We start from the raw sequence: 14,778 nt of genomic DNA, 5'->3' as shown, positions 1-14,778 counted from the left end.
ATCGTTACTGGTTATTTAGGTTATTAAAATTTAATTAAGGATTCTTTTAATTAAGTTGATTACAAATGATTGGGGCATAGGCCTATATTCCAAGCCCTTTGATTTTTAAGTGGAGTTAAAAATAAATATTGTATTTCAAAACATTTATAGATGTCTAATTATCGGGGATAACATTCTCAAATAGGGAGTAGAAACTAAGAGGGGGAGAGAAAGAACGAGAGAGAGAGAGAGAGAGAGAGAGAGGACAAAAAGAGAAAACAAGGGGGGGGGGGGGAAGGTTGAGAGAGCGATAGAGAATGATAGAAAGAGAGAGAGAGAGAGAGAAGGCGACAGAAAAAGAAAACAGTTTCGATTGAGCTAACTCCGGTCAGGGCCGCCTATCTGACTTCATTATTTCGCTTAATTTGTCCCGGTTCTAGTTTGAAACTTTTCAAGTCCACTGATTGCGTTGTGGAGCTCCTCCCCCTTCCCCAATTATCTGCCCCTTTTCCCATTATTTGCCCCTTTCCCATTTTTATCCTTTTCCCCACCCCGTCACACCACCCGCTTTCTAAATCTCATTCTGTTATTTTACTTTGGGTTTTCCTAAACATTGTTTATTTTTTACACCAATATCAGACCATGGTTAGTTGTATTATAGATGTTAAATCTGTAGTAATAATTTCGGTGTTTGTTTTTCTCAAATTTAGACAGAATCGCTTTTACCAATTGGTAGTTTGAAAGGGAACCACTTACCTATAGATAGTCACCAGTTAACTCTTTAGCTAATACTTGTCACCATACTTCCCTTATAGCAAAAATCTTACTTAAAGGTATCCAGCTTTTTATCTTAAAGTTACTTTAAAGAATATATTAATAAACCCCATTCCCCTAACAACGAAATCCAGAGCAGATTTTATTACATAAGGGAGTTAAGCCAACCTAACCCTTAGATCTCCATAAACAAGAAAAAGAAAGTTGTATTTATACTCTGTTTTCAAGAGTATCAAATTGCCCTGTCATTGGCAAATGTCAGCCTTCCTCTTCTACTTATCATCACAGGCGAAACTATACGTAGACTGTGACTTGGTCTTTTAAAATGTGTCATTATAGATCAAACATTAAAATAAATGATGCCTTTCCAAGTTTAACCAGGTATCTCGAATTTACTATAAAACTAACAGTTTATATAAGATTTAAAAATATAGTTTACATTGTATTTTTATATCACAGGGGTGTGTTAGTCAATGTCACTTCTGCACAATCTTTAACCTACCTATAAGGAAATGAATTCTGCAAATGGTTTTTTAAACATGAAAAAAGTGCTTATAGTAGCTTTAGTAAAACATTTATTAATGATAAGAAGAACTAATATTTTAGCCATAAACTAAACGCAAAAAAAAAAAAAAGATTTAAAAAAAAATTAGCCTGATTTTTATAAAGTGCTTAAGGTTGTTTCTGGAGTTGTTAAAAATGTACAAGCAAAAATCTTTCATTATTTAAAAATGTACAAGAATCTTTTGAATACCACCTTTTAAACTATATTTTTTTATTTAAAGAAAAACAACAACAACAACAAGAACAGCAACAAGAATAGCAACCAATTACCGAGAGTTTGGAGCAACGAGTGCAAAAAGTGAGGATATTAATATTAAACTTGAGACTTTCAGCAATATTCCAATTTATCAGGGGAAGCAACTGCTCAGCCAGATCCTTATTGATCAGCGATGACGTCATCGATCAGACAATAGCCACTTCACCCTCCCCCTCTTGTTTTCGGCTGGATTTAACCCCGGGGCTCTAGGGGATGGAGCACCAGTTGCCCGAGGGTACGGCTGGAGCGTGAGTACAGCTTCTTTCAAAAGTTTAAAATATTTTTTTTTCTTCTGACGGGCGCTCGCGTCAATATCGTGATGTTGTTGTTAGCTGCAGTGGTAAACACGACCACAGAGGAGAGCAAATATTCAAAGGTTGTTATTTTTTCTGGTATTGGCCTCTCAACGATTTGCTCCTCCCATAATTCCCCCCCCCCCCTTCCATTTGCCATTCCCATGATTTACTCCTCCCATGATTTGCCCCTCTCATAATTTCCCCCTCCCATGATTTGCCCCTCCCATAATTCCCCCCCCTTCCATTTGCTATTCCCATGATTTACTCCTCCCATGATTTGCCCCTCCCATAATTTCCTCCTCCCATTTGCCCCCTCCCATGATTCGCCCCCCTCCCATGATTTGCCCCTCCCATAATTCCCCCCCTCCCATTTGCCATTCCCATGATTGACTCCTCCCATGATTTTCCTCCTCCGATAATTTCCCCCTTCCCATTTGCCCCCCCCCCCCATGATTTCCTCCTCCCATGATTTCATCTCCATGTTTTCTCGTTCGTGTCCAAGACACATGGGGCAGAAGAAGTAGAGTTAATCTGTTTCATTCACTTCGGCAACACGGGGATAATCTGGTCAGCACTAAGCCCAGCTGCCTTTGTTACCCTAGCGTGAGTTATTAAGAGCCCACCAGAGCTGCGTGGACTCAGGGATTTGAACCCGGAATCTAACTCGAGACTTTCGGGTTAGCAGTCTAGCGCTCTACCACTAGGCCATACAGTTCCCTCCAATGATTTGCCCCTCACATTATTCCTCCTCCCCCACCCCACCACCAACTATCTAATCTCATTATGTTATTCTTTTTTCTGGGTTGAACGTTTGTTTATTGGGTGGTTTTAGTATTAAACCCTGGCTAGTTTAATTAATGATATTAGGGTTTGTTTTACTTACGACGATATCCCTGGTCTTAACTATCTCTAAACCTAACACTAAAATGAACCAATGTCTTAAGTCTAGCTGATATCTTACCTTAATTTCAGCCTTCTATTTCATTAATTAAATTTTTTTTAAAGCTTGGTGAAAAAAATGTAAATGATAGATTTTTATTTGTACACAGCGAAAATAATAAGATTATTTTTTAAACCAATAACGTATATTTTGCCAAACAGCGTGTAGCGAAATCGCTACAACATGCAAGTTTGTTGTATTTTGTTTACTCATGTATTTAATGGCATCGGTGTTATGTGTTGTGTGTAACTGTGTGTATTATCGTAGATGATGTGTAAAAATAATGTGTTAGTTGACGTTTTAAAGGGGGCATGTGGAACTCAATGTCTATTGACAGACAGTGCTGGAATTATGGATAGACCCAGAGTAGCTTCCCCCCATGAAAATCTACCGCCCCCCCCCCCCCCCCCGAACGAAATGGAATATGTGACGGTAAAACCGTTAGGCTAGCTCTATTTTATTCTTCCACCACCCTCTACCTGCTCTATTACTCCCCGCCCCTCTCTACTGCTACGTACATCCATATATTTCGTCCCCCTCACAGGCCCCTCTCTAGTTGGCTAGATTGTCCACGTGACACACCGCTAATGTTTTAATGAATATAAGGGGATGCAACAAAGAAAGCTCGCACTCTTCCAGCACTGAGCTCAGCTGGTGGTGTCGCACACGGCGTTTGGGCCGTCGGCCCTACTCCCATGTGCATGGTTATTGGTTTGGTACTATTTACTTAACTCATTCTATAACTGTATGATTTGTAACGCATATAAATAAGTATGATTCATATGTATAAGCTTTTAGAAGTATAATAAATTAAATTGTACTCTTGCAGTAACTTTGTGTTTTTTTAAGTAACTTATAGTTATTATTTTACTACAGGCCGTAAACTGCGGGCATTGAGTTGACCCGTAGTCATCGGACCTGACTATAGTATTTTATACACCGGCCGTAAACCCTTGCCAGAGTCAAGAGGTCATCGGACCAGGTTATTATTACTTTAAGGCTGTAAACTGCGCACATTAAATTGTAGCGTAGTCATCAGACCTTCAGCTTGCCACTATTAAGTTTACTTAATACTATTACTGCATTAGCTGCTGAAACTTTATTATTACTTTACCCTGTCCGTGACTTAGTTCACGTGACAGTTGAATATATACTTAAAATATATTTACTTTATTCCCGGTAGAGAAGCGGCACAGACCCTCTTACCGGTTGAATACCAGCATTTTACTGATTATCACAATTCATACGGTACCAATATTATCACCCTTAATTCAATTACCGTTAACATGGGGGCTCGTCAAACTAAATACTAGACACGAGTTAGCCACTCGTATTTGAATAAATCCTGCTGTTTCACATATTTGAATTTTACTGCTGTTGTTTACTTTGAATTTTCAGAAAAAATATTTCTGTGTGTTGTTGCTACCTGCTCAAGAAGTATTCTGTACAACTGACGGCTGCACAAGAAGGGCAAGACCACTGGAATTGTAGCTAAGTGTCAAGTTTTAGCTTTTGACTCTGACTTACTACGTTGATTCCTTTAGTTTTAATTTTAAAACTGGTCTCCAATTCTTGTAGTTAGCTTAGTAGTCTATTATTTGTAGAATAGGCCTACTTCTGTTAGTCGGTCAAATACTTTTCTCTTAGTTACTTGGTGTTATTGTTTGGCGTAACCCGGTACACGGCTTGAGCACACGCGTGTCACGTTACCCGTGTCAACGTCCTAGCCAGGCTGCATAATGAGTGGCTCCACTAGCATCCCCGCCCTCATCAGGTACGCCATTGACTATGGCTACGAAGGGGCGGCACTCAGTGCATTTGTTAGACAAAGATACCAAGAGAATTTAGAGGACTTACAAGAAGAAGAGGAACGAAGAAGATTAGACGAAGAAGAAGATTAAATGAGCTGCAGTGGGAGGAAGATATTAAATTACAAGAGAGAAAATGGGCTATAGAGGCCAAGTTCTATGAATTTGAAAGATCGGAGTGGGATAGTATCAAACCAATAGAAAAACAAGAAGACGGCATGTTAAAAGATACCAGCATATCAATAGCTGAGAAAATTATTATTTGTAACGAACGTATAAGAAGAATGACCGAAATGAAAGCACGCTTGCAGATAGCCGAGCAGGCAATGCTTGAGCAGCTGAAAAACATGACCATAGAACCTAAACCAACACCCGCTACTACACCCGACACACCAACCTTACCAGATATTCAGAATCATGATGCTACACTGAGCCATAAAAGAGACTTAATTAAAATTACTTCCCCTGCCCCGACTGAATCATCAATAAACACAACACCGGATGCTCCGGTCGACCTTAATTACACAGCACGTCAAGAGCCGAGGAGACAAAACAACAAACCAACCACTGTCAGCCTTATCGGCCCCATGGTTCTACCCACCATAGGCCTACATACTAAACCTTACAAGCCCCTCGCTAATGGAAAAAAATTCGCCGACGAGAGAAGAATCGCTCTGGGTCCAAAACCCCGCCCACCTACACACACCTTGATGAAACAAAAGTCCAAGGACACCGGCCTAAGTTATCGGGAGACGTGCCGCCTGCTCTATAGCTGTTGTGCCGTGGTCTACCCATCTCTCATTACTGGCGCTTCACCTTTTGTCACCCACCCCATACTGAGTTTTGACAAGTCACTAAGCATAACTTAGCTAGTTAGACTTAGGGTGGAATTTCTTAGTAAGTCATGGTCGATTGCCTGAACTTAGCTCAAATCCAGCCTTGCACTTAATTGATGCAAGCTGCACAGTTAAATAATAATGAAGCTATTTTATGACTTACTTTGATATATGTTGTATACACAAGCATTACTAAAAACAAAAAAAAAATTCTATGGGCATTTATCATTGTCATATCTTATGTAATCATAACTTCATATCTATGTCACAAATTTGTTGTTTTTCCTTTGTTCTTGCAGTATTTTTCACAGGTTTCCACTGACTGCTTAGACCTGGTTGTCATACTTCTAAAACAGAACTTGGCGTTAGTTAATTTCATGAATACAATGTAAACTTATACTGAACAAAAAAAATGTCATTATTCACTGTTGTCTTTATGTCTTATTACAATTTACATCCAAAACAAATTGTTTGTTTACTATGCCCTCTAATGGCATATCACAATGTTGTAATTGATGTTGTACTCGCCTATCATGGCCAATGTATACTCATTTTGCCTGTTAATGGCTTATGTTTCAATGTTATTAACTTTTCGTCTAAAGACAATGTACATTTACATTTTTGTTTAACTATACATTGAAAGACACATGAAAAGATATTGTTTTATTTCTGGTCCGCTGAAAATTGCGTTACCACGAAATTTTAGCGAGGAAAGGGGGTGTGACGGTAAAACCGTTAGGCTAGCTCTATTTTATTCTTCCACCACCCTCTACCTGCTCTATTACTCCCCGCCCCTCTCTACTGCTACGTACATCCATATATTTCGTCCCCCTCACAGGCCCCTCTCTAGTTGGCTAGATTGTCCACGTGACACACCGCTAATGTTTTAATGAATATAAGGGGATGCAACAAAGAAAGCTCGCACTCTTCCAGCACTGAGCTCAGCTGGTGGTGTCGCACACGGCGTTTGGGCCGTCGGCCCTACTCCCATGTGCATGGTTATTGGTTTGGTACTATTTACTTAACTCATTCTATAACTGTATGATTTGTAACGCATATAAATAAGTATGATTCATATGTATAAGCTTTTAGAAGTATAATAAATTAAATTGTACTCTTGCAGTAACTTTGTGTTTTTTTAAGTAACTTATAGTTATTATTTTACTACAGGCCGTAAACTGCGGGCATTGAGTTGACCCGTAGTCATCGGACCTGACTATAGTATTTTATACACCGGCCGTAAACCCTTGCCAGAGTCAAGAGGTCATCGGACCAGGTTATTATTACTTTAAGGCTGTAAACTGCGCACATTAAATTGTAGCGTAGTCATCAGACCTTCAGCTTGCCACTATTAAGTTTACTTAATACTATTACTGCATTAGCTGCTGAAACTTTATTATTACTTTACCCTGTCCGTGACTTAGTTCACGTGACAGTTGAATAATATACTTAAAATATATTTACTTTATTCCCGGTAGAGAAGCGGCACAGACCCTCTTACCGGTTGAATACCAGCATTTTACTGATTATCACAATTCATACGGTACCAATATTATCACCCTTAATTCAATTACCGTTAACAGAATATATATAGAAAATATATACTTTTGGAATATATATAGAAAATATATACTTTAATAGTGTCCGCCCCCCCCCCCCCCCCCCCCCCCCCAGAAATTTTAGTCCCCCCCCCCCCCCCCCCCCGGAGAAAAATGGAAGAAACGCTGGATAGACCTAGAAGAACTCGAGAGGGAAGCGCCCTGGTTTACATGGTTTGCTTGTATAAAGAGATCCTAATATAATTGGGGGATGGGTAATGTGGTAGGTGGTAGATAATTGTATTGGCTACATAACTTAATCATTTATTCATGAATTTGGTTCATGTCTCGGACGTATAGCATATACATAACTCCGCCCAGCTCTATAGAGTAGAAAACATAATTTAGAAAGATATTTTTGAGAGCATTATTGACTACACTACTTAACCTTTAAAATTTACTGTGGTCAGCGAAGCAATAGAACAATAGTTCTTCTGCACCTGAATGTGAACAGCTGGAACTAGCCTATGGCTAACATTAGAAGATGTAAGAAAACTTCACAACAAAGTTAAACTTGTAAAAAAAGACACTATGAAAATTAGGATAAAATTAGATCTATAAACTCCTTTTTAATTTTACTTTTTGTAATTTTACTGCTGTGATTATAGTGGAGTTTTACTTGTATAGACTGAGAATCATAGGATTTTAAAGTGATTTGTTTTTGCCATAAAATGTTATTTAATTATTAAAACATCAAAATTCTAGGTCATTCAAAATGTAATAGCATGGTTTTATTTTAATTAAAATAATTGTTATCGATGTGATGTATTTGTAAACTAAGACTTCGTTTAAGTAGTTATACAATATGCATCCGTTCATCGTTTGCAGCTTTTAAAAAATCTGGCCATCGATTTAAAAAAAGAACTTTAAGGATTGAGCACCCATGACGTCAAATCTAAAAATAGCTTGATTAGATTTTTTTACTCCACGTAATGCATTGCCAAATTGTATCGGGTCGTCAATTTTTCCGTTCAATAATTTTTAGCACATCAACAGAGGCCTAGACTAGCCGAAATTAAACTCCACAAAATTTGAAGATTCTATAATGCCTATCAAAGCTAGTAATACAATTTTCAAACTGTTAAGACCATTAAAGTAATATAGGTGTTACTAATATTTTACTTATTATTATTATTTAATTTTTTAAAAAATGTAATTTATTTTGACCTGACCAGACCTGGTTCTCATCGAACCAGTACCGTCCTTGCTTGCAACCCCCCCCTATAGTTAATTGATTTCAAACTTAAACTGTTGAACTCATTTATTTTTATCTCATATTACGTTAGTAATTGATGGACGTATCATTTGTGTTCGTATACTTATTTACTTACTTACTTACTATTGTAAAAAATGAGCTTTTTAACGCCAGGATTGTCGAGTCAATTTAAAATTTAGGAAAAGATTTTTCAAGTGCTTTAAGTACTAGGCTCACGCCGTTGACACTAAGACCCTTATCATCATACACACACACGAGCTTCGTCTTCAAGAGGTGCGTTTAGAGAGAGGGGGAGGGGGGAGGCAGAGTTTCTTCCAGGCATCTCTTGGGTGGGGGAGAATTTATATAGAAAATATATACATTTAACAGTGCCCTACCCCTCCCCGGAAGAAGAAAATTATTTTAAAAGAAATTGGTGCTAAACATGTTTTGAAATAAACAATAATAAAAGCAACTATATTTCTAATGTTTACATGAAGTGTTTCTATCAGACATTTTTCTCCAGGAGGGGGGGGGGGGGCACTTGGAATTTTCGGGGGGAGAGGGCGGACTATAATTTCCGGGGGGGGGGGTGGACGCTGTAAAAAGTCTGTATTTTCTATGTAAATTCCATTTCGTTCGGGGGGGGGGGGGGGGGTCGGTAGACTTTCTTCGGGGGGGGGGGGGGGGGGGGGGGGGCTCAGAGATGCCTTGAAGAAACCCTATTTACATGTGTTGAATAACGCACCGAAAGTTTCATTTTTTTTTTTTTTTAAAGTAAAATAGTGCTTTATTTTGAAACTTTACATCAGAGATACATCACCACATTTTTTAAATGTTCATTTATACATTTTTGGAAATATTTAAATATACATTAGAAATCAATATTTACACACAAAAAAATTTTTTTTGTACAAACAGAAATTAGGTTCAAGTTTTTAAGAATCTCCTGACCCTGGGTTTTCCCCTTTGTTGTAAGTGTGTACACACTTGGAGAGAATTTCCTCAATGGCTTTAGCTTTATAGTGCTCTTCATTTTGAAATTCTTCCTGGACTAACCATTTCAATGTCTCTGCATTTTTAAGTTCGGTTTTTTTCAGCTCAATATCCCACTTAGTTAAATCTGGTGTGCCTGTATTGGAATTATTTTCATTCCTCCCTATTTCATTTGCAAGTGCTTTTATGTTAGTTGACAGGTAATTAACAGAGTTATGGAACTTGTTTTGTCTGATCTTAAATTGCTGAGTTAGTTCTATAAATATTTCGTGCTCACTGCTTCTCTTGTTTTCCAGACCTTTGATTATGACATTACAATGTTCTTTATGTGCATTTAAATCTTCCAAAAATGCTTCGAAGCTTTCCAGGTTAAACTTTTCATTTCTTTGGATTTCTGGATACAAAACTGTTTGCTTATTTTCTCGAGGCATATTAGATCTAGATTTTAGATTCAATAAGATTAATGATTAAATTATATTAAGTTATTAACTCCTATTAAATGATTAAGCTGTGTTGTAGCCTAAATTGCAATTTTGGACATTTTTCAATACCACCACTTCAATAACCGGTTCTTACAATGACGACACGCTTTTCATGTCGTTTTGATTAAGATGAGGCAGCAGATTAGTTGTTAAGGTTGCGGAGAGTGGCATAAAGACTCATGTATTGCAATACATCTAATATAATCGTAGTTACTTTAAAGTTTTTAAAAAAATATACTTTATGTAGATTTTTACTTCACTGTGGACCCAAAAAAAATAAATAATTGATTGCATTATTGCATCCCATATAACTGTACATTTAATTTTTAGAGTATTCTCCCCTTTCTCTCTGTGTACACTAGCCAAAAACTCCGTGAACTCACGAACTCCAATCAGAGTTACACACCCTGCTGTTTACCACTCGGCTCGTGCCAGCACACGGGGTCATATCATCTGAATTATTCTCATTGGCCTGCTAAAGCTACCCAGCGATCACCATGTGTTGGCGGTCTTTTCGTGTGTTCTAGTGCTGGGGTGGTCTAGAGAGTTATCATGGGGTGGTGTTGTTTTCTTTTTTTTTTGTAAGTGTTCGCGAACAGGGCTTCTTTCAGACATTAATTCACGGAGGGGGTGGGAAGGGGGGGGGGGTAGAAACTGGTTAATATATGCAATATATGTAGGCCTATTTTCTAAATAAATAAATTTTTTTAATGTTATTTCGTTTAGAGGGGGAGGGGGGGGGGGGAAGGCGGTGGACGAAAGAAACATATTTCACGAGATAAAACAAAATAATAGATGGACTTGATAGTAGAAATGCAGTGTAGATACGTCTATGTGTGTAGAGGGGGAGGGGTTGATGGAGTACACGTTCTGGAAAAAGTTAGAATGAAACACCCAAATTTTCGAGTAGGGGGGTAGAGACTACTAGACTTACACACGGTTTTATTTGCGCTTAGAAAATTAAAATAATTTATTTCGGGTGGGGGAGGTGGAGGGGGGGTGGTTACAGTAAAACACTGAGATACATGAGTAGAATACCGTAACGGAAGTTATAATGGAGCTGATAACAGGAAACCACAAGTCGACAAAGGGAAGGAACTCACAAACAAAGGGACATGATAATGTAGGTAGATTATCGTTCTGAGACAGACGGGCTAATCGTCAGACCATGAAGGTAGTCGGCGTAGCAGGTGTCTGGTATGTATTTTAAATAGGCGGATAGGTAATTTTTTTTAGTGCTAAGGTGAAAGAAGGATACGTGTGCGTTAATACTGAAGGCGGAGGAGGACAGGTGGAGGTAGGAATGGAGAGGCGGGGAGGGAATACTAAAAGGTGAGGAGATCGGGCAGAGAAAATATACAGACAGGGGACGTAATGTGGAATGTATTATAATGTAGTTTATTAGATGGGAGATAAATTGATCGCAGGGGAAAGAAAACCGGTTAGATTAAGGAGTAAAAACTTTTATTTTAGTATAGGTAAAATAGAGGAATATTTATCTGAACATAGTCTGAAGTAAAGGGTTTAAGTATAGAAAGATTAGTTCAAAATAGTATTGAAAAATGAGTACAGTATATAAAATGACAGCTAGAAGAAAGAGAGCAAAATCATACGAAAGCATAATAGATTAATAAACAAAGTGGTAAATAATGTAAAAAAAAAATCTCAATTAGTAAAAAGATTAGGTGAAAAAAAAGAGTAATATAAATTGAACATAATTTAGAAATGTATAATTTATAAATATATACAGTTTAGAGTGAAGATAACTAAAAACGTATTTCACTGAATGTAGGTTAAATATGTAATTAACTTTAAGTGAAGTAAAGATATTTGAGTAACTAAATGCAATATGAAGTAAGGTGTACAGAAACAGAAAACAATAAAGACGAAAGTGAATTTATATATAAGTAAGTGCCAAATGAATTAAGAGGTGCAGAAAAATAAATTAGTAACTGAATTAGTATAAAATGGGGTGAGAGAAAATAAAACATGTTACTGAATGTTATATGAAGTAAGGGGTTAAAAAGATGAAGAGTAACTGAAAGTTATATGACTTAAGGAGTTAAAAAATTAGTGACTAAACATATGAAGTAAGGGGTTATAAAGATGTCGAGTAACTGAACGTTATAAAAAGTAAAGGGTTAAAAAGATGTAGATTAACTGAACGTTAAATGGAGTAAGGGGTTAAAAAGATGTTGAGTAACTGAACGTTAAATGAAGTAAGGGGTTAAAAAGATGTCGAGTAACTAAACGTTATATGAAGTAAGGGGTTAAAAAGAAGTAAAGGCTATAGAGAAACTAAAGATGTAACTGGATACATCCCAGGTCGGCTGGAACTCCAAGTGCCAGCGTGGAGAATGAGAACAGTCAAGGGCGAAACGTGCGAAGGAATTTGAACCACCGCCAAAACGTAGTTCCAAAAACACAGTTGCGCGCTGGCTCGAGTTATCGCAGTTCCTTCCCTTTCCGGTAACTCTTTAGATAACAGTGGCTATAAGCACGGCTATTGTTCTCTTTGGTTCTTTTTTGTTTTCTTTCTTTCACTCGATGCTATTGTCACGGAGACTATCGCTTGTGTTGGATTAGGTGTTGGCGGTGTTGAAGAAGGTAAGGCTTAATGTGTTGTCTGTGTTGATGTTTAAATTCACTCACTGCTTCTGGTACTGTGAGGATGACAGGAAACGAAAATTTTGTTAAACTACAACTCTTCTAAAGGCCGACAATTCTGTGTGTTATAGTAGTGATGGTTAGTTAACACATATTCTTTACTACCATCGTCACGGTTGAGTTAATGCTATGCAAAACCGTACTCTTATTAAAAATTCAGGTATTTTTTTTTTCTGTATAGAGTTACAATCGGGACTTCCCGTTGTAGTATTCTTGACGTACGGATATTTTTGTTTGTTAGCTCTTTAACTCAAAGAGTATGTGTAGCACATTTCCATTACAGCTTCTAGACTCGTAGACTCGCAGAGGATGCATGTAAAGCAGTTTCCTGATAAAACAGGCTGCATATTTTCTATTCTAAAGTAAAATGTACGTAAACAACAGTAGCAGTTCACTCATTTTTATGTTTATTCTTTATATCCGTGATTGATCGTGTAAGGTTCTCCATTTAAATGTATAGACCTAGTTTATTATTTTAGGGCGTGTACAAATATTTAAAAGAAAAACTATCGGCAAATCGAAGCACATTCGCGTATGTGTTAACGTTGGGATATCACGTTAGCTGGCTATTTAGAGATTTGCCATGAGCTACTATTAAGAGAAATACACTGATCTACTTGTAATATTTTGTAATATTATTTCATTTAAGCGGGTATAGAAATTGATGATCACGTTAATTAGCTTAGGGGGGATGTTTGTAAGTGTGTTGTGGTAAGGGTGATAGAGGAGAGTGGGTGACTGAATTCATTTGGAGGTGATTAAGTGTGAAATACATGATAACGTTTTTTTCTTTTAAATGTGTAGGGTGTGTGTGCGTAGGGAATTTTTTGTGAGTATGGTGAGTGTATGTGCACGTGTGTAGCTATAGCACAAACAACACATTACAAAACACAACACAAAACATGAGAGACACATAATAACATTTTTATAACAACATCCACTTACTACACACCATCTCAACCACACCACCACACACTAACCTTACCATACATCACCTCTACTACATCACCAGACATTGACACGCTAGCCTTATCATACACCAACCTCAACCCACACCATCATCACATCAAAACACATACATCTCACCTCACCTCACTCCACACCAACCTTAACAAACACGTCACCACACTTAAGCCTCACATTACATCAACCTTACCTCACACCTCAACCCACACCATCACCACACATAAACCTCACTTCAACCCACACCATCACCACACGTAAACCTCACCATACACCGTCACCACAAACCCCCTAAACACAATCCATCACCACATATAAACCTCACCCCACATCAACCTCAACCCACACCACCGCCAGAGCCGGCGTTAGGAATACGCGGGGCCTAGGGCCAACCATCCGCGCGGGGCCTGCTTTTTTCAATTATATATATATATATATATATATATATATATATATATATATATATATATATATATATGTGTGTGTGTGTGTGTGTGTGTGTGTATAGTCCTATATAATATGCATACACACATAATAACACATAAATGTTTTAGAGTCTATAAGACTTTAATAACAGATGTTTACCTCTCCCACGTTTTAACCCAATGTTCTTAGTGGGTTTTTAGCGCAATTTCCATTCTGGAGAATTGCGTTTATTAACTCGTCTTTTCTGGGAATGGATGAATGGATGGATGGATGGATGTGTATCCGCAGCTTTAAGTCGTATCTCCTCCTCAACGAAGCAATATCGAGGACTAGTTCCAAAGCAAATATGTTAAGCAAGTTATCAGGATGAACATAGGCCAAAAAAATTCCAGGTTTCTTTCATGGATATCCCGGAAAAGCCAAAAAAACCTCGAAAAAATGCAGTTTTTGGCCCATATCTCAGCAACCAGACCACTTAGCGACTTGAAACATGTACCAATCGATTTCTGCCATAATGTAGAACAATATTGCCGAAGAAAGTTTTCAAAAATATCCTTTCGTTCGGTCACAAAATTTTTTTTGAATTAATTAAAATTTGGACCGAATTAGTAGGCATTTTATCCAACCACACCACACGCGTCATCACGTTCAATAGCTGCGCCATCACGTTTAATGGCTGCGACATCACGTTCGGTAGCTAGGCGCGCAATGGTTTTTAGTCATGTTACTCTATCTTCTATATATATAATTCTCTTCTGGGATGAGTTAGAAAACAAGCTGCAAGCGCGCCTTTGCAGTCCCCTCTCTTCCTCTCTATCACTATCACTATCACTACCACCCCCACCCCACCCCCACATGATCTGGTGAGCGGTGTTCACTCTGTTTACATTTTACAATCATAGAGACGGTTTGGTAACGGCTATTAGGGGCAGATAATTGAGTTTGAAACGATTTTAAACTTAGAGGAGGTAACTAAGAGGAGGCTGCTTTCACGTGGG

The 14,778-nt window shown here is 37.9% G+C and overlaps 2 protein-coding genes across 4 annotated transcripts in view; one reads left to right on the top strand and one right to left on the bottom strand.

The window, feature by feature from the left end:
• LOC131943458 (nuclear cap-binding protein subunit 2) overlaps nucleotides 1-14,778 on the bottom strand; it is a 204,318-nt gene that overhangs the window by 9,950 nt on the left and 179,590 nt on the right. The window lies entirely within an intron of this gene.
• LOC131943456 (uncharacterized) overlaps nucleotides 12,200-14,778 on the top strand; it is a 134,977-nt gene continuing 132,398 nt past the window's right edge. For both annotated transcript variants that reach the window (XM_059303602.1, XM_059303604.1), the window contains exon 1: nucleotides 12,200-12,331. The gene's annotated coding sequence lies outside the window, so the exon portion shown is untranslated. The remainder of the gene's footprint in view (nucleotides 12,332-14,778) is intronic.

This window comes from Physella acuta, unplaced genomic scaffold, assembly GCF_028476545.2.
Source record: "Physella acuta isolate Inbredline_101_S28 unplaced genomic scaffold, ASM2847654v3 ptg000456l, whole genome shotgun sequence".
In the NCBI taxonomy this organism is placed as follows: Eukaryota; Metazoa; Mollusca; class Gastropoda; family Physidae; genus Physella; species Physella acuta.
Note: the sequence above shows the minus strand (reverse complement) of the source record. Positions and strands in the feature narration are given on the sequence as shown.